Source organism: Rattus norvegicus, chromosome 12, assembly GCF_036323735.1.
Source record: "Rattus norvegicus strain BN/NHsdMcwi chromosome 12, GRCr8, whole genome shotgun sequence".
Classification (NCBI taxonomy): Eukaryota; Metazoa; Chordata; class Mammalia; order Rodentia; family Muridae; genus Rattus; species Rattus norvegicus.
Window position 1 is genome coordinate 2389043 of NC_086030.1, and position 23551 is coordinate 2412593.

The 23551-nt window shown below is 43.7% G+C and overlaps 1 long non-coding RNA gene and 2 pseudogenes across 1 annotated transcript; 1 reads left to right on the plus strand and 2 right to left on the minus strand.

The window, feature by feature from the left end:
• Positions 1-37: 37 nt before the first annotated feature.
• The window catches only part of LOC134481224 (uncharacterized), a 46992-nt pseudogene continuing 23478 nt past the window's right edge, over positions 38-23551 (plus strand).
• On the minus strand, positions 1431-22323 carry LOC134481244 (uncharacterized). The gene is made up of 3 exons (XR_010056675.1): positions 21627-22323; positions 13791-13914; positions 1431-1543 (listed from the first exon to the last, which is right to left on the minus strand). It is a non-coding gene; the product is annotated as an uncharacterized LOC134481244 (long non-coding RNA).
• Positions 10654-11357, minus strand: LOC134481230 (partner of Y14 and mago-like; annotated as a pseudogene).

Genomic DNA, 23551 nt, shown 5'->3' on the forward strand with positions numbered 1-23551 from the left:
AAGGGAATAACATTTGAAATGTAAATAAAGAAATATATCAATTAAAAATCAAATTTAAAAAAAAACTAAGAAATAATCAAAAAAAGAAAATGTGAACAAGAAAGAAATTTTTGGATTTGAAAAACGATGAATGCCAGGTATTTGAAAAACTGTATGACCATGGTAAACCCTTTAATATACTTGAGAAATTTTTTTTACTTGTTAATGAACTGGGTCTGCTTTTTGTTTTTTTGTTTTTTTTTTCCATAGTGAATAGAAATATAGTCCCTTTCTGACTGTAAGGCTAGGAATCCAGATGTAGTGGAATTTATTATTTGTTCAGTCCTGAACCATTGAGCCTGCCTCTAACACAGCTTATGCTAAGGCAACAGGCCAAGGGGACATCTAAGCCAGAGACCGAACTATCTGGACTAACAATTACAGGTGAAATTCCTACTTGTAAATGGGAGGAGAGGAATAAAGGATACCTGTGAGGATTGAAAAAAAAAAATGAAATATACCCAAAAAAATCCAATAAAAATGTCAAAAACAAAAAGAAGAAATAAAAGAACTTAGAAAATGCAAAAGATTGGGGTGCCATTCCACAGTCATGATGTGTTTCTTCTGTGATAGCTTACAGATTAACTCACCTCTCTATTATTGTTTTCTTATTTGAAAGTAAGTAATGGCATCATCTGTGGACTGGTTGGGAAGAACAAAAGCTTTGCCTAACTTGAATAATAGGTCTCTCCAGAGCATGTGCTTAACATTCTAAGCACAGAGATATTTGCTGAGGGGAGTAAAAACAATATCCAGACATAAAACAGTGATTTAAAAAAATTCTGCACGCTGGTATTAAAGGCATGTTGCAACTTTAACCAGCTTTGTAGGTATTTCTATTAAACAAACGAAGAAACAAAAATCCTATTACAGTTCTAGCAGTTGCATCCAACAAAGAGAGAGCTGTGAGGTAGTGTGTGCTGCTTCTTTCCCCAGATAACTCTGGGCCTCAGGCCTGCATCCAGTGAGCTGGACCTAAGAGCAGCCTAGTTGAAATTCCTACTGCCATGGCAGGATTCTACAGGAATATTTTCCTTTGACAACAAGGAACTTGTGTGGAGGAGACCTCTTGGTGGATCCTCAAGGACTCTGCAGTTCCTATTCTACAGGGAGAAGCCCTGCCAGGTCTTTGAGTAAGGCCAGCCAGTTGTTTGGGGAAATCTCTGGTCTTGTGGCAGGGGTCAAGGAATGGGTGAAAGAATGGCAGCTCCGCTGAGAGCAAAGGCTACCCCTTCTAGGCCTATGACCTCCTAATTGATCTTTTCACCTGATGCCTTATTCACATTTTTTTACTATCATACAACTATGATCTTGATGAACAGCTTGTTTTCTCAATCAGGTCTTTGTTGTCACAGACTTTGAACTTACTCTAGCAACTGGGACTTATTCATACCTTCTGTATGCAGTAGGATCCTTGGTGGGCCTGTCATATCTAAAATAGAAGCTCTGGTAATCCAAAAATTGGACCCCAGTATATCTCAGGCCAGGAAAGATGTCACCATCACTAGTGAAAAAGCAAGGGAAAAATTACATAGGAAAAATATGTGCCTTAATCAAAAGAAAAGACCCTCAACTTCTAAGGACTCCACAATCTCCACCCCTCTGTTTTTAGCTTTGCATAGTGATGTTGTACAAATGGAGATGGTAGTAAAAGGCATTGCTCTTCCCACAAAAGTCATACATGAGCTTCACTCTGACATTAGTGAGGTTAGGTGGCATTATAGCACACATTCAGGTGGCATTACAACACCTAGGATAAGAACACAGAATCCATATATGACAATGCCAAATGGACTCCCTCCTGAACTTATGGACCCATTAAAATTGAGGTTTAACCTGACCTTAGGCATTTCCATTCTGTGCCCATCCTCCTGATTTTTATGTGTGATATGAGTAAAAGATCACAGTGCAGCCCCCAATATCCTTATGGTAGGACTTGGAAATTCAGAAAGAATGGTATTGGAGAAGTGATGGCTATGTCGTTACAATGTAGTAACACAAGGTCCAGGTTGACGTTTGCTCACTGATGTCCAATTTAATTGTCTTGTTGTGTTTCAAAAAGTGAGGATGTCCAACTTAGTAAATAAAAGGCACAGAAATTTATAATTTTATATATGCCCTGTAGTTGATCCCTATATTCCCAAGAAAAGGGAGTTTTATTACAAAAAAATAGGATTATAGACCATTGATTTTGTGGAATACATGGATGTCTAAATGAAACAATGTCAAGGTGTCAAGGACTGCACAGTAAGCAAATATTTCCAGGTTTTACACAATCAAAGTATAGAAGAAAGATATTGGCCTCCAGAAAAAGGGAAACCCTTGGGAATAGAAATGTATATCACATCCATTGTCTAAGGTGGTAGAAAAATCTCCCTCATCCATGGTCCCTAGAGATTTGGGTGCTAAGAAAAATCTCTTATCCAATTCAGGGATGTAAGCCATTCTCCCCAGCAAAAGCATTGATGACTTTTGAAAGAGAGAGAAATATCTAGCTTTGGAATAGTTGTTGCCAAACGGTATTTCTGGTGACACATTAGAGACTGCAGGAAAGGGCCCCCACAGAAATTGATCAATTTGGGGAAAGCTAGTTAGCAGGTAGGCCATAGAACTTCCCAGTGACATCATCAGTAAGCCCTTCATTGGACAATCTATTGTATCTAAGAGATCCCTAGAATCTTCTGTGATTGTGTTGTGGTGACACCAACTGCCTTTGGGAAATTCCTTCAGTTCCCTTTGGGTTCACAAACAGGCATGTTTTGCCAGCTGCTCAGGCTATTTTGGAAGGAGAGTGGAGATCAAGGAGAGACCACACCAAGGCAGAAGGAAGCTGACCTCCTGTCTAGTAAAACAGGAAGGATGAAATCATTCTGGGGAAGGCTTGGTGAGTCCTGGGCAAAGTTGGGGAACTTCCTTGAGGAGGTAGGTTTGAGATGTGCCTTCTAAGACTAGGCCTTACAAGCATGAGCCTTAGGATTTCTCAAAGGCAAACCAAGAGTCAGGAGTTCCTGATTATTAATTTGAGAGAAAGTCAGAAATTGGTAAGCCTTCAGTTTCTTTTCTAGAAGCTTTTTAATTGTGTCAATGAATGCCAGAGGAAGGCACTGTGAGATTAACAATGTGACCATCCATGGTTGGGAGTTAAAGCACTTCATCCTCTAGATTACTGTAGGTTACATAAGTCTCTGATGACAAGAACAAGGAAAGATGCACCCCTAGTCATGAGTTTAGGTCTTAGACACTTTGGGCTGGAACACATATGACTAGAGCTTGATGGTGCTAAACATTATGAACTCCAGGATTTACCTGCACCACATCTGATATGAGATAACAATGTCCCACATGTTTATGTCTGAGTCAGGTTATACGTTTCAGGGCGAGGGATTCTATAATAGTGAGCTTGGCACATGTATGGCATTAGAGGTTGGAAAGAGGGACGTAGCTTAAGAATCCAGCTCGAGGGCTGGAGAGATGGCTCTGTGGTTAAGAGCACCAACTGCTCTTCCAGAGGTCCTGAATTCAAATCCCAGCAACCACATGGTGACTCACAACCATCTGTAAAGGGATCTGATGCCTTCTTCTGGTGTGTCTGAAGACAGCAACAGTGTACTCATATACAAAATAAATAAATAAATCTTAAAAAAAAAAGGAATCCAGCTCGAAGAAAGCTTTTTGCTGTTTCAGGCATTCACCTAGTCTCTACCATTTCCTCTTCCTCAACCTCCTTTTGGGATTCAGAATGCTCTTTTCCTCCCATGGGCCATCAAATATGCAAATTCACTTGGGTTTATCTATCTACAGGTTTTGGTAGGAGGGCATCATCCCCAAATGTCATCAGTAAGCAAGAGAAGCATCTAAAGGAACTGTAGGAACTCAAATTTGAAATCCAGAAGTGTAAATTCGAGAGGCATGAACTTTATCAAATCCTGGACCTTTATATCTATGATGATTGGGACTGCAGGTAGTCATTATGCCCAGTAACCTGTTCGCTGTCTTGTGCTCTGTCTCTGCTAACCCAAGATTTCCTCATATCACGAGAGAGTTTCACCTCTCATCCTGGATTTTGAGGAGCCCTGGCAGGCATTGGCTTGTGAGATAAGCTAGGTGCTGTGTGTTTAGGGTCAACCTCCTTTTTACTTGACCCTGAGCTCCTTGGATTAGCATAGGTTCTCTCAATAGCTGGAAGGACCTGGTTAGACTTGATGCATCTAAGTGAGGGAATGAAATTCCTGCATGCCATCACTCATTTACTCTGATTTTGTTCACTATACACTGATTCTATGGCATCTCCATGGAAGTAGTTGGCATTCTAATTGTGTTTGTATATGGGTTGGTATGTATTTATATGAACATATTTCTGGGTGTTTTGCTCAGGACCTGGAGACTGGGACCTTTGATGGGATCTGAGGATCTGTCTGATGGACAGTTTGCAGGTCATGATAGCGTGGAAGCCCACATGGACCAACAGAACTCTTTGCACCTTCTATTTACTTTGGTGGTAGATAGGACTCTCCTGAGGGAAGGAGGGGTTACAAATCCTCTTCCCTGTCTAAGTAGTTATGCCCTCTGGGAATTCATGTAACAATAGGAAGCAAGGTTTGAGAATCCCTGCTTTCAAAACAAAAGAAATGTCATCATAACTATCTGTTGGACCCAAGGCTGTGGCTCAGACAGGAGGAAACTTCTTACAGAATTAGTCAATGCCTTCATGCTTACCTGGCCAACTCTTGACAGTCAGCTCCTTGGACCTGGTAACCTGGCTCTGTTGTCCTGTGCTCAGGATAATAAGTTTAATCAGCACAAATAGGACACAGTTCAAAGGAGCAAGTATGTGCCATAAATTGGTTTTAAGTAATCAAGTCAATAGTCTGATTTCAGGTAATCTTTTTTTGCCTGATTTGAACTTCATTTATTTTTTGACTTTACTTTTTTTTTTAGCTATCAGGGACCGTTTATTGTGACCTAGAAATGGTGATTGTGGTAATAAATTCTGGACATTTGTTATTCCTAAACAGGCATTTTACAGGCTCCACCCACTCTAGTACAGAGGAGTCTTTGCAGAACCATATCTCCACAGCCTTTTAAAGAGTCCTTATTTCAAAAGAAATGTTTGCTGATTCACGTAGAAATATTTCCTTGAAATAATTGTTGTTGTTGTCTCACTGTTGTGGTTTTACTCTGGTCTTTGTGTTTGCCACATTCTTCCCTCCCCACTCTTGAATTTGAATTTTTTAATGGATATTTCTTATTTACATTTCAACTAATTCTGAAATCATGAATTCAAACAGTTATTTGTTCCTTGGGCCATGCCCTAAGACAGGCTGGATCTCGAATTGCTAATACTTCAATCTGAACATGAGATGAGAATGATGGCTATGCAAATGGTGAACCAACTCAATAAGTTATGCCATGGAGAGGTACAAGGAGCTCATACAAGTGAATAGTTCCTACCGGTGAGTCCCTGAGAGAGATGAGAACCCAGCACTAGGCAGGGAGTGCTTCTGTCCTATATGACTTTGAACAAAATCAGGGCTCTGGCTCTATAGTGTCTGACTCTTAACAGGAAAGCCTGCCTCCTGGCACAGGGTCTTGGATTTGTAACTTTAGGACTCAGTGGTCCTACATGTGAAGAGTTTAGAAGACCCTCCAATTGTTTTTTTTCCCCATTAACGTTCGCTCCTCTACATAGAAAAGATTTGCACCATGATGGGAATATCAATCAACTCTGAACTTCTAGGACACTGACAGGTTCTCTGTGGTCCATGAGATACACATGCAAAGATTGTATAGCTATTGGGTCTTCTATCATCCATCAGAGGGGATTTGCCCTCTACTTGCAGATGGTTTTAGCATACTATGGACATATGAGCACCCATATGGTCCAATTCTTCTACCTTGATGTATATAAAACATCTTAGTATCAGGATTTTCAGGAGTACTTTGATTCACAGTGAATGTGGCCTCTGGATTTGGCTCCTCTAATTGGTGCTAACTTGTATACTGTGGCTCTAGCCTGTTGATGTCTGTAGATGAGGGCGCCTGAAGGGATGATTGTACTTGCAGGAGTGACAGGCAAATAGAAGCTGCCTGGAATTTGACATTTATTGTTTGTGGTTCAGCAACACGCACTTCCAGCTCCTGCGTGAATGGACTCAATTGAAGAACAATATAAGGATTTTGCTGAATGAGAACAGACAACTGCTGGTGGAGCAGACTAAACTGCCAGCATCCTATGAGAAAGCAAAGAAGTTCAGTGAGGAGGCCAGCAATTACATCTGTGTCCCCAGAGCCAAGCAACAGCAGGTAGGGTTAGGCCTCAGGGACAGGTTGTCCTCATGTCTTATCATAAACATAGACAAACCAATGTAACTGTCCATTACTGTTACATGTACTGACCTGTGTCCCATCCAAGTGTTCATTTATGTAATCATTTACAAGGCTTTCTGTGGAGATAGCCCTTTTTCAAGAAACTTCATGTTTGGAAAGCAAATGCTCCTGCTCTTTGAAAATCTGCAATTTATTAAGGGAGATAGGTTGATCACACATCACAGCACTACATGCCATTATGTGTGGAGGGTGCTATGTGGGAGCCCCTCTTTAGACTTGCACAGGGCTTTGAGGGATGAAGCAAAAGCCTGGAGCTCATTTTCTTTACAGGGATCCTGTGAGATTCCAGGAAGATAGTAGTTTGCGAGGAGGAGAGCCTGGTGGAAATGCTAAAGAAATGGTTCTCATTGTCCTCTTTTGGTGGATTTGTACTTTCTCCCCCGTTTTCCCTGTATATCAAGACCATCTCTTCATGCTTCCTAAATCTTGGGTACCAGACAGTGCCTGAGTAGCAGCATGTCAGTCCTGTTTTGTTTGGGTGTTGCTAGAGAGTTCATATCTTGTCCTTATACTCTGAAGCTGGTTGGAAGAGCAGGGATGTGGAAAGGGGTTCTCAAACGCAGAGAATTGGCATGAAAGATTTGAGACTTCAAGAACAAAGTTATCCATATATACCCCCATTCTCATCAAGAAGAGTGCTATCTAGGCCCTTTTATTCCTCTAGGGTAAAAGAGCTGAGTAGATATTCTTAAAATACCTGCTTTGAGTAGTCTATTTTATGTTGTTCCTCCAGCATGATGCAAACTTCATTGTTTTCTGCCAACTTCTGATTTTTGGTGTGTGTGTGTGTGTGTGTGTGTGTGTGTGTGTGTGTGTGTGTATTTGTGTGTGTGTACATTGCTGTGGTGACCTATAATTTGTGGGTATTTGGGGACGCCAGATAATGACATCTGATTTTGTCCAGTCATTCTCTAACTTAGACCTTTTAGCCTAGGTCTCTCAGCAAACCTTCAGCTTCCTATTTTGTGCTGGCCAGCAGTCTTTGCATTACTTGTCCAGTTCCAGGTAGAGTCCCCTCTCTTATTTGTCTCAACACATTCTTTAGCCATTCAACTATTTTAAAAATAAGGCTTAGATTTCTTCACTTTACCTGAGTAGAGGTATCCCCCTTGAAGATCCTGGTTTGTCTTATTGGCTTCACCATGATCTTACATGGAATCTTATAGTTCATCCCTCTGCTGACATTGTTTTCCTGACTATATCGTTGGCCTGGCATTCTTTCAGGATAGATTCCCTCTCAGTCCTCTACAGAAAGTTGTAGTTCAGAAAAGTCACTGTCGTTTATTTCATTATTCTCCTTCTGACTGATATTGAGGTTGTTTTAATATCACGTGAACTATAATGTTACGAAAAGTTCCTGAAAACTGGCATTGAGTCACTGTCTTCCTCTGATGCTTCCAAGGTCTTCTATGAAGGCAGCAGGGTAGTTTTAGTGAGGGGCCTATGATGAGTCAACATAAAGCTTACTGAAGGCTTTTCTTCAAATCCTCTCTCTGGGGAATTTGGTGTTGTGTTGTTTAGGTTATCTGTGCAAAGTTTGTAACTCAGGTAGGACCAGCAAGTATCTGCTTAGAAAGATTTTCTGAAGTGGAAATAAGTACAGGCCAGGACAGCACAGCCTGCTGGAGTCTAAGAGACTTGTACACATCATAGCTCCCACTAATTCCTCACTGAACAGGAAACCTGCTGGATAAAAACTTAGTTTCCTTTGTGTGTGAGGGGGTGTGTGTGTATGCGTGTGTGTGTTTGTATTTGTGTGCGAGTGTGTCAGTATATGTGTGTGTGTGAATCTGTGTGTAAGGGTTCATGTGTGGGTGTGTGAGAGAGTGTTTGTGTGTGAGTATGTGTGTGTGTTTACATGTGTATATGTATGTGTGTATGTGTGTGTGTTTATGTGTGTGTATGTGTGTGTGTTCGTTTGTGTGTGTGTCTATGTGTGTGTGAGTGAGTGTGTGAGTTTGTGTGTGTGTGTGTTTTTGTGGATGTATGCGAGTGTGTGTGTTTGTGTGTCTATGTCTGTGTGTGTATGTGTGAGTGTGTGTGTGTTTGTATGTGTGAGAGTGTCTGTGCATGTGTATGTGTGTATGTGTGTGTGTGTGTCTGTGTGTCTGTGTGTGAATGAGTGTATGAGTGTGTGAGTGAGTGTTTGTGTATGTGTGTGTGTGTCAGTGTATATGTGTGTCTCTGTCTGTGTGAGTGTGCATGTGTGTTTGTGTTGGTGTCTGAGAGGGTGTGTGGGTATGTGTGTGAGTATGTGTGTGTGTTTATGTGTATATATGTATGTGTGTGTTTATGTGTTTGTATGAGTGTGTGTTCGTTTGTGTGAGTTTGTGTGTATGTGTGTATGTGTGTGTTTGTGTGTGTGTGTCTGTGTGTCTAGCATTCACCTCTATAATTGACATGGTTCATCTGTGCCTCCCAGTAGATCGCTATAGCAGGCTCCTGTCTTCATGCACTCCTTAGCTTCATCAATCTTATCTACTTTTGGTTGCAATATATATGTGTGTATATATATATATATGTATATATGTATATATATATATATATATGTGTGTGTGTGTGTGTGTGTGTGTGTGTACACACACACACACACACACACACACACACACACACACACACCTATATACCCATGTGGGGCAGTCTCTGAATGATCATTTGTTCAGTGTCTATTCCAACCTTTTGCTTCCATATCCCCACCTATGAATATATTTGTTCTCCCTTTTAACAAGGAATGAAGCATCTGCATTTCGGTGGTCCTGCCTCTTGAGAGGTGAATGCTAGCAGCAAACATTGAACTGAGACTGGCCTTCCCATTGGAGGAAATAGTGAAAGTATTGGAAGAGCTGAAGGGGTTTGCAACCCCATAAGAATAACAATGCCAACCAACTAGAGCTCCCAGGGACTAAACCATTACCCAAGGACTATACATGGACTGATCCATGGCTCCAGCTGCATATGTACCAAAGGATGGCCTTGTTGGGCACCAATGGAAGGAGAGGCCCTTGGTCCTGCCAAGGCTGGATCCCCCAGTGTAGGTGTATTGGGGGGGGGGGATTGGGTGGAGAACGCCATTATAGAAGAAGGGGGATGGGATAGAGGGCTTATGTCCAGGAACCAGGACAGGAAATAACACTTGAAATGTAAGTAAAAATATTCAATAAATGAAAAAAATACTGAAAAAATGAATTTGTGACCAATGGTGCTGCGTTAATTCCTCACAAGTTGATCAGATCTTGAAGAAGCTCAGATTGACAGATTTCTAGGGTAGGAGCGCCCAAAATTCCCTGCTTCAATAAAAATAGGGCTATGTATTCAGGCCCTTCTCAGCTTAAGAGATACAGGCTGTCCCTTCACATGTCATTGGAGACAGAACAAAACAAAACAAAACAAAAGTTCAGAGCCTATACACTGGAAAAAGGAATCTGGGTGTGGTCGTTGTTTGGCCTTGTCTACCTGGATGGTTAATCAAAAGAGTTCCTCTTTTCTGTATTTGAAATATGGAAATGAGCTGGAGAAATGAATCAGCAGTTAAGCACAGTGGCTGCTCTTTCAGAAGACCTGGTTTGGATCCCTAGTACCCACATGGCAGCTCTCAACACTCCATAACTCTAGTCCCAGGGATCTTATGCCCTCTTCTGATCTTTCTACACACCAGGCACACACACTAGTGCACAGATATACATGCAAGCAAAACACCTGTGGACATAATAACAAAGAAACAAACAAATACAAGCGAATAAATAAATGTATGGAAACCACTATATCTCAACAGGACATAGGTTTGCTACAAACAGTAAGTGAACTTTTTTTTGTCATCTACTTGAATTTATTCTTACATTCTTAAATAAAAGATGAAAAGGAGGAGGAGGAGAAAGAAGAGGAGAAGGAGGAGGAGGAGGAGGAGGAGGAGGAGGAGGAGGAGGAGGAGGAGTTGGTGGAGATGGTGGTGGTTTTGGTGGCCACAGAAGTTATTCATAAACACTGAACAGGAACTAAGACTCCAAATCTTGGGTACTCCTTGTACCCTCAGTCTCAGATCCCTGACAGACTCCCACCCTCTCAGGGTTCCTTTTCAACAAGACACCTATATCAGCAGCAGAGGTATCTGGGGTCATCACTGAGATTGTGAACAATGGGATAGAAGGGAAAAGTTCAAAAATGGGAGCTGAGAAGGAGAAGGGATGAAGAAGAGAGATCGTAGCCTCTAGCGGACAGAGTCAGGCCACAGGAGGGGAAAGTGAGCCAGTATGGGAGTGCCCCTCCTGACTGTTGTGGCCCATGCTCCCTGGACCCCAGAGCACCCCATGGTTTGTTCTTCAGTCCACTCCACTATTCCTGAAGCCTCAGAGGCCCAACTCCAAGTCCTCCAGCTCCTCCTCCAGAACCCTGTGCCATGTCAGCTTCTTCAGCTGTTCTCTGCTGAACTTCCCGGCCTGGAAGTGCTACTGCAGCTCCTCCACCTATCAGATTCTTCCTTAGGTGCTTGATCTTCTTGGCTTTCTCTGTGGTAGCAGCAGAATCGGGTGCATGGAAGGCAGCTAGAGATGTGGCTTGGGGGCCATGGTGAGCACTGGGTGTCTGGGCTGAGTGTCCCACAGACACCTTATCAAGGGTCCTGCTCAAGGCCTCTGCATCTTTCTCCTGTGGCTGGCTCCTCTTCTCCTTCAGGTTGCATTTGTCTGTCTTGGAGAGGCCTGCTTCACCACTGTCAGGTCTGGATGGGGTGACCTGTGTGGTGGCGTCAGGGCACTGCCCTGGGGGAAGTTCTGGTTTATTCTTGAAAAACTTCACATACTTGTTTTCATAGGCTGGGATTCTTGGAGCACGTATCCTTCTTTGACCCTCCGCTGCTTGTGACTTGTCTGATCCGGTCTCTGTGTTGAGGCAGTGTAGTTGCCGCTGGTCTCGTCAGTTACATAGAGAGTTGCCATCGAACCCAAAAAATTAATTTCTAGGGGTAATAAGTGGAATTGTCCTGCTTTTAAGCTCTTGATAAATGGCAGCATTCATTCCTTTTTAAAATTGCTTTTAGGTGACCTGGGTTGGATCTGGAATTGTGTTGGCTCGTTTTGAGTTTCAGAACTCAAGTAGACTAGGCCTTTTATATGCATCATTGTTGCTGTCTAGTGGATGAGTTAGGTCCATTTTAAACCTAATGCAGGCACCATAGAGTGAGTTTGGAGAGGATATACTTAGAACAACTCCCTGGCCTCTGGGTTAAAAATTCTAGCTGTCTTCTAGATAACCCACTGTCTCTACAGGGAAACCTTGCTCAGGCTACCTTCTTAATTTCCACCACCTTATGTCACTGACATGACGGATGCCTGAAGAACACTTTTCTTCAGCCAGATCTGCTTCTTCCCAGGTGCCCCCTTGTTCTATATCTAGAAGGCTCATTCATATTCATCTCCTTCCACAAACCCTGTGTATCCTTCAGAACACAGTTGAGTTCTTCCCAGCATATGGGAATAACACCAGACAATGGAGACTCTAGAGTCAGGAAAACATCTAAGAAGCCAGGGCACTCAGATTGCATATGATCCTGATAACCAATGGGGAAGACAGGGTGGATAGACAGATGGCCACTTCTCTATTCAACATTTGAGAGCCCATATGCACTTCATAATTCAGGAAAGACTCTACATGTATACCTGTAAATAGCTCAGCTGATTACTACTAATTGCTTGGTGTGCTCTGAGTTAACTTCTAATCCAGGAATACTTCAAGAGGAATACAAGGTTTGACGGCCTTTGCGTATTCAAACCCAGCTGCAGAAATACCAAGGAGGGAGAGTTACAGGAATATTAAATACAGAAGCCCCTAGCATGAATCTCAGGAACAAGGCAGCTGCCTAACCAGAGGAGCAAGCTTGAGCTTTGAAGTGAAGGACTTTGCTCCCACCCACTCCTGGCTGGAGATGAGATGGAAGTTAGGACATTAATCTCAGATCTCTAGCTCCCAGAGCATAACACAGCTTCAAGGTTCAGTTCTTTGTTAGCTGTTGTTTTCTTGTATGCTGCTTTTAGGATTATTTCTTTTAGTTTTCTTTCCTTCTCTTTTCTCCCTTCCTTCCTTCCTTCCTTTCTTTTTTAAGACAGGGTTTTACTGTGGAGCTCTAGTTTTCCTGGAACTCGATCTTTTGACCAGTATGGCCTTGAACTCATAGGGATCTGCCTGCCTCTGTCCCACAAATGGTAGGATTAAACACAAGGCATACACCATCACTGCCTGGCTAGAATTATTTATTTATTTTGTATTTTTGACATCCTGATTGTATGTCACAGAGAATTTCTTCTCTGGTTCTGTCTGTTTGGATTTCTACATGGATGTTATACTTGCAAGCTTAATTATTTCTATAAATTTGTGATGATTTCTGCTAGAATTTCACTGAAATATAAGTCTGTCTCATCCAATCAATGTTACTTCGGCTGTTCCCTGCTATACCCCATGAATTCTTAGGTTTGGACTCTTTAATGTGTCCCAGGATCTTTGGAATATTGTTTATGCTTCTTATTTTCCCTCTTGTCCTCTATGCCTGAGATTTGTTCTTGTGCATGATCTTATCTCTTTTTTTTTTCTTTTCCTTTCTTTTATTTTGGAGGTGGGGACTGAATCCAGTAATCTTATCTCTTAATGACAGTCTTTGTTGTGGTTTCTACCAGTTTGACCATCCTCTTCAAATATTTTTATTAGTTTAGTTTTCAAAGATTCAATCTCCTTCCAAAGTTTTTCCTCTATATTTTGAAATTCTACTACTGTTCTGTTAACTATTACGTTTACTTTTGAGGCTATCTGGACAAGGTTTTAGATATATTTCCTTAATTCATGAATGTATTTGACTCCTATGATCATCAATTCTTTTGAATAGTAAGGCTGTAAATTCTTTCTTGGACATTTCAATTATTTATGTATTGGATACTTTGGTTTCTGTAACTTAGATCTGCATGCAGTCCAGCTATGATGACTGGGGGAATTTGACTTTGATTTCAGATGAGTGACTTAGGCAATCTAGTACTCGCTATGTGCCAACAGGATCAAGCATGGGGCAACACCTTAAGCACCAAGGTGACCAGATGGAGTCAAAAGTTTGGTCACCCCCAGATTCTACAAACCTGTTGGAGACTGGATACCCAATTGCAGACCAGATAGCCTGTCTACAATCAGGTGACTAAACACAGAGCTACAGGCCCAAAGTAACCTCTAGAAACATAGAAAGGAAGACTTGAGGCCTGACAGTAACCTTTGGCACCTCAGACTTCAGGATTTCATACCCATATTGATGTCAGATACCACTGGAAGCAAAATTGCAGTATTTCGAGGGAAACCTGAGCAAACTGGAACCAAACCTCAGGCCCTGTACTGACCTGGTCTGGAAATGTGGTTGCAAGGTACTCTCTGGTCCTGTAGGAATTGGAAGTCTGGATCCCGGACAAAGTCCCACATAAGCTGGAGGCTCAGTCACAGGCACACTCTAGACATCAGGCATTTCTGCAAAAAAAAAATAATTTTTCATCGGTTCATGTGCTGATAAACTCTGAGGATGACCCCATATTTTTCCTTGAGTATCCACCAGAAGTGGTATATATGGATTATGATAGTGGTTTTGTTTTTAATTCCTTCAGTAGCCTCCATATTAGTCTCTACAGCCATTATGATAATTCACATTCCTACCAGCTATGTAAACCTATAGTCATTTATTTCTGTATTAAAAACTAAAACCACAAATACTATTTGGATGTGTGACTGATATATATGTCAGGGGATATGTGTACCACAGGGCAGAGCTGAGGGTTGGAGAGAGTCTTTATGGAATCGGTTCCTTCTTCCACCTTTACATTGGTTCGAAGAATTGAACCTGGGTCAACAGGCCAGGATCTAAGTTTCTTTACATACAGAGTCATCCTTTTGCATGAGGCGACATGGAATTTCAGTGGAGTTTCTGTTTGTATTCCCTTGGTGGCTAAAATCATATTTATTGGTTTTCTGTACATCTGTTTAGGAGTTTAAGGCTGGAATTGTGGCTTAGTGGTAGAATATTTACCCAGCATCCAGTTCTGGCTGCAGGCCCGATTCATACACACACCCTCACACACGCACACACACACACACAATCACACACACACACACACACACACACACAGAAACACACACACACACAGAAACACACACATGCACACATATGAGAGACAGAGTCACAAAGACACAGAGAAACAGAAACTGATAGAGAGACAGAAATTTTTATTCAGATCATTTGCCCATCTAATTATATTGTTTATTAGCTATCATTGTTTTATTTTGGTTTTGTTTTTAGATAAGATCTTACTGTAAAGCCCTAGATGGTCTAAAACAAGCTATGTAAAGAGGATGGCCTAGACTTCACAGAGTTTGCCTGTTTATGCAGGCACTGGTTAGGATTGGAATGTGCCACACTGTCTTTCCCTACTTTACTTCTTTATAGGATGGAGATTAATCTGGGTTACATGAATGATTGAGCAAAGATATCCTCTCCAGAATACTTTGGGGTCTTAAGTTACTCAGTTTGATCCATTTTGAGTTGATTTGCATAGAGCAGGAGAGACGGGGATCTAGTGTTACTCTTCAATGTGTAGCTACTCAATTTGCCTGACATCACCTGTTTAAGAATACCTGTTCTCCAACACACCTTTATTAAGTAAGGATCAGATGGCTGTAACTACATGAGTTATTTCTCAGTCCTCTCTTCTATTCCATTGACACATAATGCATGCGTTTAAATAAAATCCTGCCTTTTATTATCCTGACTCAGTCTAATTTTGAAATTAGGTAATGTGATACTGGGAGCATTTGTGGTTTTGATCAGGATTCCTCTGGCTATTCAAAAGAATCTTTTTTAACAATAAAAAAAGTCCTTTAATATTGATCTCTAGCCTGTATATCAGTGCTTCTCACTCTTCCTAAAGCTGTAGCCCTTTAATAGAGTCCTTGTGCTTTGGTGACCCCTAACTATAACCTTACAAAGTGGTTGCAATCCACAAATTACAAAACGTTACTCTACACACACCCACACACTTGACCTCACTCTCCCGATGGTATAAATTGACTCTCTCCATAACAAGTACATCACACACACACACACACACACACACACACTCACACACACACACACACACACACGTGTAAAGTCTTAAAATATCTGGTATAATTCAGCAGTGCATCTGTCCCATCTTATCCTTGTTGGAGAAGTTGGACACTTTTTTTTTTTTTACTACAGCTTCAATATCATTGCTTTTTAAAGGTATATATTTGGAACAAGGTTTTACTGTGCAGCCCTGGCTATCCAGGGACTCACTCTGTAGACTAGGCTGACCTAAATCTCACAGAGATCTTTGGGCTTCTGCCTTCCAAATGCTGAGATTAAGGTATGTGTGTCACCAAGATCAATAACATTGTTTTTTACATTTCATTTAGGTGTTTTTATACCCTGCAAATGGTTATGAGTCATGAAGTGGGTGCTGAGACTTGAACTTGGGTGCTGTGGATGAGCAACTGGGCCTCTTAATCACCAAGCTATCGCTCCAGTCCCTTACATGGTTTTTGGTCAAAAGAATAAGATATGAATTATATTTCTGTCTCTGAGTGGAAACATGACAGTCTGAATTATTCAAGGCCTATAATATAGATACATAGCATAGGCTCCTCCCATCAAATTAATTCAGATGGATTTGTCAATCAAATGGACAGAAAACAAACTTAGAAAACTATAACCTTGAAACATAAGTCATCTAAAGACCTTAAAAGGATACAAGAGATAACTATCCCTTCGATGAATTGATGTACTTATACATTCCAGGAACCCCTCCCTTGATGCAGCTGCTTACAGATTGTCCGGTTAGATTTATTTTTTCTTTTTGGTCACCTTGGCAAAAACCAGGATCAACAGGTAAGAAGGAACTTCTGTTGAAAAATTCTCCCCTTAAACGTGGCTATACAGAAGTCTGTGGAGGAATTTTCTTGAATAAGGGCTAATGCAGGAGGCCCCAGCAAATGTGTTGTTGTTGCTTTTTTTTTTTTTTTTTTTTTTGCTTGTATTGTTTTGTAGATACCATTTTGATAAAGAGTGGACAGGCATGAGGTCAGCTTACATCAGATGATAAAGGAATAAGTGGGATCCAATGGGGAATTTAGGAAGGATTGTATCAAATTTAGTAAGTAGTTTTCTCCTCTGTGTCCCTGTGTCTGACAGGATGAGGTTGGTCCTTTTCCTCAGGTATACTAAGGGAACTAACTTCTCAACGAAAGCCGCTTCTCAAATGCCAGCACACCTCAGCATTGAGGGAAAAGAGACACAACTCCATTCTGCTGACCTTGGCAACTTGATGAGTTCCCTGGGAATTTTAGGAACTTTGACTAAGGACAATCCAGGATTCCCAGCTTCAATATTGAAAAGAATTTTGGGATTAAACAGTTTATCAGAAGAGTTGGAGCCTTTTATTAAAGATAATTTTTATTTTAGACATAATCATGAAGCTTAAGAGAAAGAGACATGCTCAGAAGAAAGTAAGATACATGGGAGATTACAAATATGGGTTTGTAAAAGAGAGCAAAATGTACCGAGGTGTGGGAACATGTAGTGCCATATTGGATTTGGGTCTGGCCGCTTTGTAACTGCATGGCCACAGTTAAGAAGTCATGGGATTGTTGGACAGAGGCTGAAAAGCTCTCAGGGAGAACTTTCCCTCGGGATGGAGACCCTCTAACTCTAATGACCAGACCGAGACACCACAGGATACAATCAGCAAGAGGATTTGGTTTATTGTCGGGATACACAGGCACAGGCACCTGAGGGCGCTTCAGTCACTCGGGGGACTGGCGCGCCCCACGGAACCAAGGATGGGCTTTTTATAGGATTTTGGGGAGCAGAAGCAAGCATACAGAAGCAGATGCATGGTTACAGGGATATAATTGGTGGATTCTAATGTGGCAAGGGTTCAGCCCAGGGGCAAGTTTCTTAGCTACCTTCCTGAAACATAACGGCTGACTCGGCCCCCCCACCAGGGTGTGGGACCTCTCCCGGGGCTTTTCTCATTGTCAGGTGCTCAACCGCAGTCGTCCTGTTGCCAGGCCTTCAACCAAACACATCCTGCTTGGCAACCGCTGTGTACTCAGTGTTCTAACCTTTCTCTGAACCAGTCATCTTAAGTACAGCCTTGCAAAATGGCGTTACTGCTGCTAAGCTGGGGTCTTTCATTCCCTCATTTTTTTTTGTTAACTTTGAGTGAAATCTTTCACTCGACTTGGTCAAGAAATTTCTGTCTCTTGTTGTCTCAGCCTATGGTATTGCTGCGTCAGTACGAGGGTCTGAATGATTGAAAGTCTATCCCTCATGAACTGTACCAGCCTATTAAGGATGCAGGGTCCAAAAAGAAGAATTAGGAGAAGAATAAGTAGGGGTCCCATCAGGGTAGACAGGAGGGTAGGAAACCAAGGGGATCGGTTAAACCACCCCTCGAACCATCCCTGTTGGGAATCAAACAGTTTTTGTCTTTGGGCCAGGCGTTCTCGAAGCTTAGCCATATTATCTCTTACTATTTTAGTATGGTCTGTATAGAAACAGCACTCTTCTTTTAGAGCAGCACATAATCTACCCTCGCGGAGGAACAACATATCTAGCCCTCGTCTATTTTGGAGGACCACTTCAGACAACGATGTTAAGGACTTTTCTAATGTACTCACAGACTCTTCTATAGCTTTAAGATCTGCATTCATGGCTGCTTGTAACTGACGGAAATGGCCAGTTTCAATGAGTGCAGTGTTCCTGGTCCCTATACCCGCGGCCACTTCCCCCAAGGTGATTCCTCCTAGGAGTAAAGCTAAAGTCAGGGTGGCAGGCTCTTGTCGGAAACGAGTCTGTCTCTCGAAAAATGAGTATATATACTCGGATTCATGGTAGGTGACTTTGGGCCAAATTTCTATTAATACACAATAGTCAGAGGATTGGTTGAGGACTGTGGCTGAGATGCAGGGTGTTAGTCCGGTATTGTAGGCCCAGTATGTGCCTTTTGGGGCTTGCAGGAAGTAGTTCCCGATGGGAATCTTCTGAGTGGTGTTGTAGAGGGTCTGGTGTCTGTGCACCCACACGGTGTCTCCAATCTGGAACGGGTGTGGCACCACCGGATGCTCAAGCTTGTCCTGGTAAGCAGCGGCCAAAGGTCTCCAGACGTCTCTCTGCACAATCTGTAGGGCCTGTAAATGGGCCCTCAGAGAAGGGCTGTCAGCAAAATCAGCAATGTTTGAATCAAAGAAATGGACAAATGGGGGTGGTGCTCCATACATTATTTCAAAAGGAGTTAGACCATGGGGGCCCGGGGTATTCCGGGCCCGATATAGAACTAGGGGAAGGAGGGCCACCCAATCCTTTGAGCCAGTTGCAAGCGTAAGTTTGGATAAAGTCTCCTTAATTGTTTTATTCATGCGTTCTACCTGACCTGAACTCTGGGGTCTATAGGCACAATGTAATTTCCAATCAATCCCCAGCAATTTGGCCACCAACTGACTTACTTGGGAGACGAAAGCGGGCCCGTTGTCCGACCCCAACGCTTGAGGCATGCCATACCTGAGAAAGATTTCCTCGAGGAGCTTCTTGGTGACCATTTTTGCAGTCTCGTGCTTTGTGGGGAAGGCTTCGACCCATCCTGAGAAGGTGTCTACAAACACTAGGAGATACTTGTATCCATATATACCTGGTTTAATTTCAGTAAAATCAATTTCTCAATGGATGTCGGGACGGTGTCCCCTAGGACGAACTCCTTGTCCAATCATGGTCCTTCTCGGGTTAACCTGAGCGCACGCTTTGCAACTCTCAGTCACCTTTTGTATCTCTTTGTCCCGATTTAAAAAACACAGATTTATCTCTTCTCGATCTAGTAAGGTTTTCATCTTCTTAAACCCCAAATGGGTTAATTTATGTAGAAAGGAGATCAATTCAAAAGTCATTTTTATTGGCATAACTGTCTTTTCTTTGTAGACCCACTGTTTTAGTTGAGGGTGGTAGATGGCCCCCATTTTTTTTTTTAGGAGCTCTATGTCCTCATGGGCATAAACCCAACTGGTTTGTCCCACTGGTGGGGGCGTGGGTTGGTCTGGGCTATTTAAGGGCAAGATTTGTTTGCTCATGGCCGCTTCTCGCGCCGTGGCATCGGCCAGCCGGTTTCCTCGTGCCTCTGGGTTATGCCCTTTCTGGTGTCCTGGACAATGCATAATACTCAGTCTTTTGGGCAAGAATAGGGCTTCTAAGAGGGCCAGAATTTCAGCCTTATTTTTAATATCTTTATCCTCAGATGTGAGCAGCCCCCGCCTCCGGTAGATCTCCCCGTGGATGTGTGCCATGGCAAAGGCATAAGGGCTGTCTGTATATATATTTAGCCTCTTACCTTTTGCCGTCTTGAGCGCCTGAGTCAAGGCGATGAGTTCAACCCGTTGTGCGGAGGTACCAGCAGGCAGGGCTTTCGCCCAAATCACTTTGTCCTCCGTAGTGACCGCAGCTCCAGCCTTTTGCTCTCCCTCTGCCAAGAAGCTGTTGCCATCCGTGTACCATGTGTGGTCAGCATTCTGAAGAGGCTGGTCCGATAGGTCCGGCCTGGTTCCATGTACTTCTGCGAGGATTTGTAGGCAGTCATGCTGTTCTGCCTCCTCTGGTAGAGGAAGCAAGGTGGCAGGATTGAGGGCGACTACGGGCCCAAACTGAACCCGTTCTGCATCCAGTAACAAGGCTTGGTAGTGGGTCATGCGAGAATTAGAGAGCCAGCGGTCTGGGGGCTGCTTTACCAAGGCCTCCACTGCGTGGGATGTTAGGATGGTGAGTGGCTGTCCCAAAGTCAATTTTCTAGTGTCCTTGATCAGGACAGCAATAGCAGCCACCATCTTTAGGCACGGTGGCCAGCCGGAGGCCACAGGGTCTAATTTCTTAGACAGGTAGGCCACAGGGCGTTTCCAGGGTCCCAACCTTTGTGTTAGGACCCTTTTAGCATACCCCTGTTTCTCATCGATGAACAGTTACTGAGCAAATTGTAAGGGTTTGGAACAGTCGGATGAATATCTTCTACCCTCTTGTTGACCTCTCTCAAGTCTTGTACTGGCCTATAATCTCCAGTGCCGGGTTTCTTAACAGGCAGAAGAGGCGTATTCCAAGGCGACCGGCAGGGAACTAGGATGCCTTGATCCAGAAGCCTCGTAATGTGAGGCCTTATACCTTGATAAGCTTCATGTGACAGGGGGTATTGTTTTATGGAGACTGGAATTAAGGGGGGCTGTTGGAGCGCCAACCCCATCCCACCAGTCTCTGCCCAAGCCAGTGGAAAATTCGTGACCCAAGTGTCTATTTCTAGGGATTGTGGCTTGTCCTGTCCCGGTTCATATAGTCTATATTCATCCTCTAATTGTAGGGTTAGAACTTGAAGGGGAGTTCTGTGGGGTCCAGTTATTTGGGCCCCTCCTTCCTCAAAATGAATTTGTGCTTTTAGTTTGGTGAGCAGGTCATGGCCCAGCAGAGGGTACGGGCAGTTCGGAACATGTAAGAAGGAATGGGTCACCTTACCGTTAGCCAGCTGAACCCGGCGGTCCGTAGTCCATCGGTATTGTTTCTCACCAGTAGCTCCTTGTACCCAGGCCGTCCGGTCGCTGAGTTGTCCTGAAGCTTGGGTGAGGACTGAATGCTGGGATCCTGTGTCTACCAGGAAAGTAACTGGCTGCCCCCCAACTTTAAGCGTTACCCTGGGCTCAGGGGGGTGCTCCTGGCCCTGACCTCCCTAATCTTTATCTAGAGCCAAGAGGGAGGTTCGTGGTCGAGGCTTTCGGGGTCCGCCAGGCTTCTTGGGGCACTCTCTGGCCCAGTGCCCGTTCTCTTTGCAATAGGCACATTGATCTTTATCCAGCTTCAGCCCCTTTCGAGCTCCCCCCTATCTCCCTTCCTTTCTTGGCCCTGAACTACGGCGGCCAAGATTCGACTCAATTCTCTCTCTTCCCTCTCTCTGCGAACTCTATCTTCTTTTTCTTTCAGCTTCTTTAAGTAAATCCTGTAATGTATAGCCCTGTAAATTTTTTAACCTCTGTAACTTAGTCTTCCTGTAATACCTGTTTTACCTGAGCCAAATTAGTAGGGCGTCGTATAGCCCCTCGGAGACCCGCTAGAAGCAACTGGCGATAAAGGCGTAGGTGTCCCTTACCTTCAGCTGTATTAAAATCCCAGTTTGGTCTCTTAAGTGGGAATGTAGCATCAATTTCCTCAGGCAGCTGGGTGGGACGCCCATCATCTCCCAGAACATGCTTTCTGGCCTCTAGGAACACTCTTTGTTTTTCTTCTGAGGTTAAGAGGGCCTGTAAGAGCTGTTGGCAGTCATCCCAAGTAGGCTGGTGGGTAAGTAAAACAGATTCTATTAGGTCGGTGAGTGCCACCGGATCTTTGGAGAAAGAAGGGTTGTGTTGTTTCCAATTGTAAATGTCAGCTGCTGAAAACGGCCAGTATTGGGTCTGGCCACCGGTTCCCTGTCTAAGTGGGAAAGTCTGGGAGGTTGAATCTGGCATCACCTAGCGCTTATTGCGCAATCTCCCTGCGACAGGGGAGAAACCCTTATCAGACTGTGGCCCGCCGGCGGCTCTGCCTCCTCCGTTTCAGCCGGGCCTGTCAGAGAGAAGATCTATGAGAGGGGAGTTTGGGTCTGCCGGGAGGACAGGTTTCTTAGAAGGCTCTGATTTCACAAAGGTAGAGACTGTCCCATGTTAGTTCTAAGGAAGATTAGGACACAGAGAAAACAAACAACACCAACAGTCAAACAAACAACAGACAGGCGTGCTGCACGGCTTTGGTACCAAACTGAAAGCAAAAAGTCAGATGGAGGTGGCAAAGGTCCGGGGCCCTCTGAAAGCCAAAAATACAGACAGAGGTGCCGTAAGTGCGGATCCTCCTCCTCTAACCAGAGTCCCAGATTGGGCCCCGAAAAGTCGGGCCCCTAACACCCTTGGAACGTCTTCCAGGGCTGCGGGGCGAGAAGTCCGAGCTCGTCAGCTCCTTCTTCGTCCCGCCCAAATTCCAAACAACCTGGCTGAGCGCTCACAGAAAAGTCAGAATAAGGCAGAACGAGACAGAATCAGACAGACGCCGGCCGGCTTACCTCCCAGTGGGTGGTCGGTGGTCCCTGGGTGGAGGATCTCCTTTCCTGGCCAACGCACCAAATGAAAAGCTCTCAGGGAGAACTTTCCCTCGGGATGGAGACCCTCCAACTCTAATGACCAGACCGAGACACCACAGGATGCAATCAGCAAGAGGATTTGGTTTATTGTCGGGATACACAGGCACAGGCACCTGAGGGCGCTTCAGTCACTCGGGGGACTGGCGCGCCCCACGGAACCAAGGATGGGCTTTTTATAGGATTTTGGGGAGCAGAAGCAAGCATACAGAAGCAGATGCATGGTTACAGGGATATAATTGGTGGATTCTAATGTGGCAAGGGTTCAGCCCTGGGGCAAGTTTCTTAGCTACCTTCCTGAAACATAACGGCTGACTCGGCCCCCCCACCAGGGTGTGGGACCTCTCCCGGGGCTTTTCTCATTGTCAGGTGCTCAACCGCAGTCGTCCTGTTGCCAGGCCTTCAACCAAACACATCCTGCTTGGCAACCGCTCTGTACTCAGTGTTCTAACCTTTCTCTGAACCAGTCATCTTAAGTACAGCCTTGCAAAATGGCATTACTGCTGCTAAGCTGGGGTCTTTCAAGGCCTCTCCCGTGTATTTACGGCACGGGAAGAAAAGACCAAGTAGTAACACCCGGTGTCTCCACTGCATGACCTCTGCTGAGCCCGGCTGATGCATGTGGAACTGACACACCTGGACCACACCTGGGTGGTGGTCAATTTACTTCTGCCTTTTACTTCCTCAGCCTTTATCCTTGAGATTTAGGCTGGTCTTCTGGGATTTCTCCCTAATTAATTCAGGTCTCCTAGTTGGTCTTTTGTTACCGAAGTCATGAGCCAGGTAGTCACGAGCCAGGGTTTCCCACTGTGCTTCCCAGTTATTTTCTACCTGGAGACTTGGGTATATAAGTGGTGAATAAAGCTACAGGAGTCTCTCACTCTTTTTCCTCACTCTCACTCTTC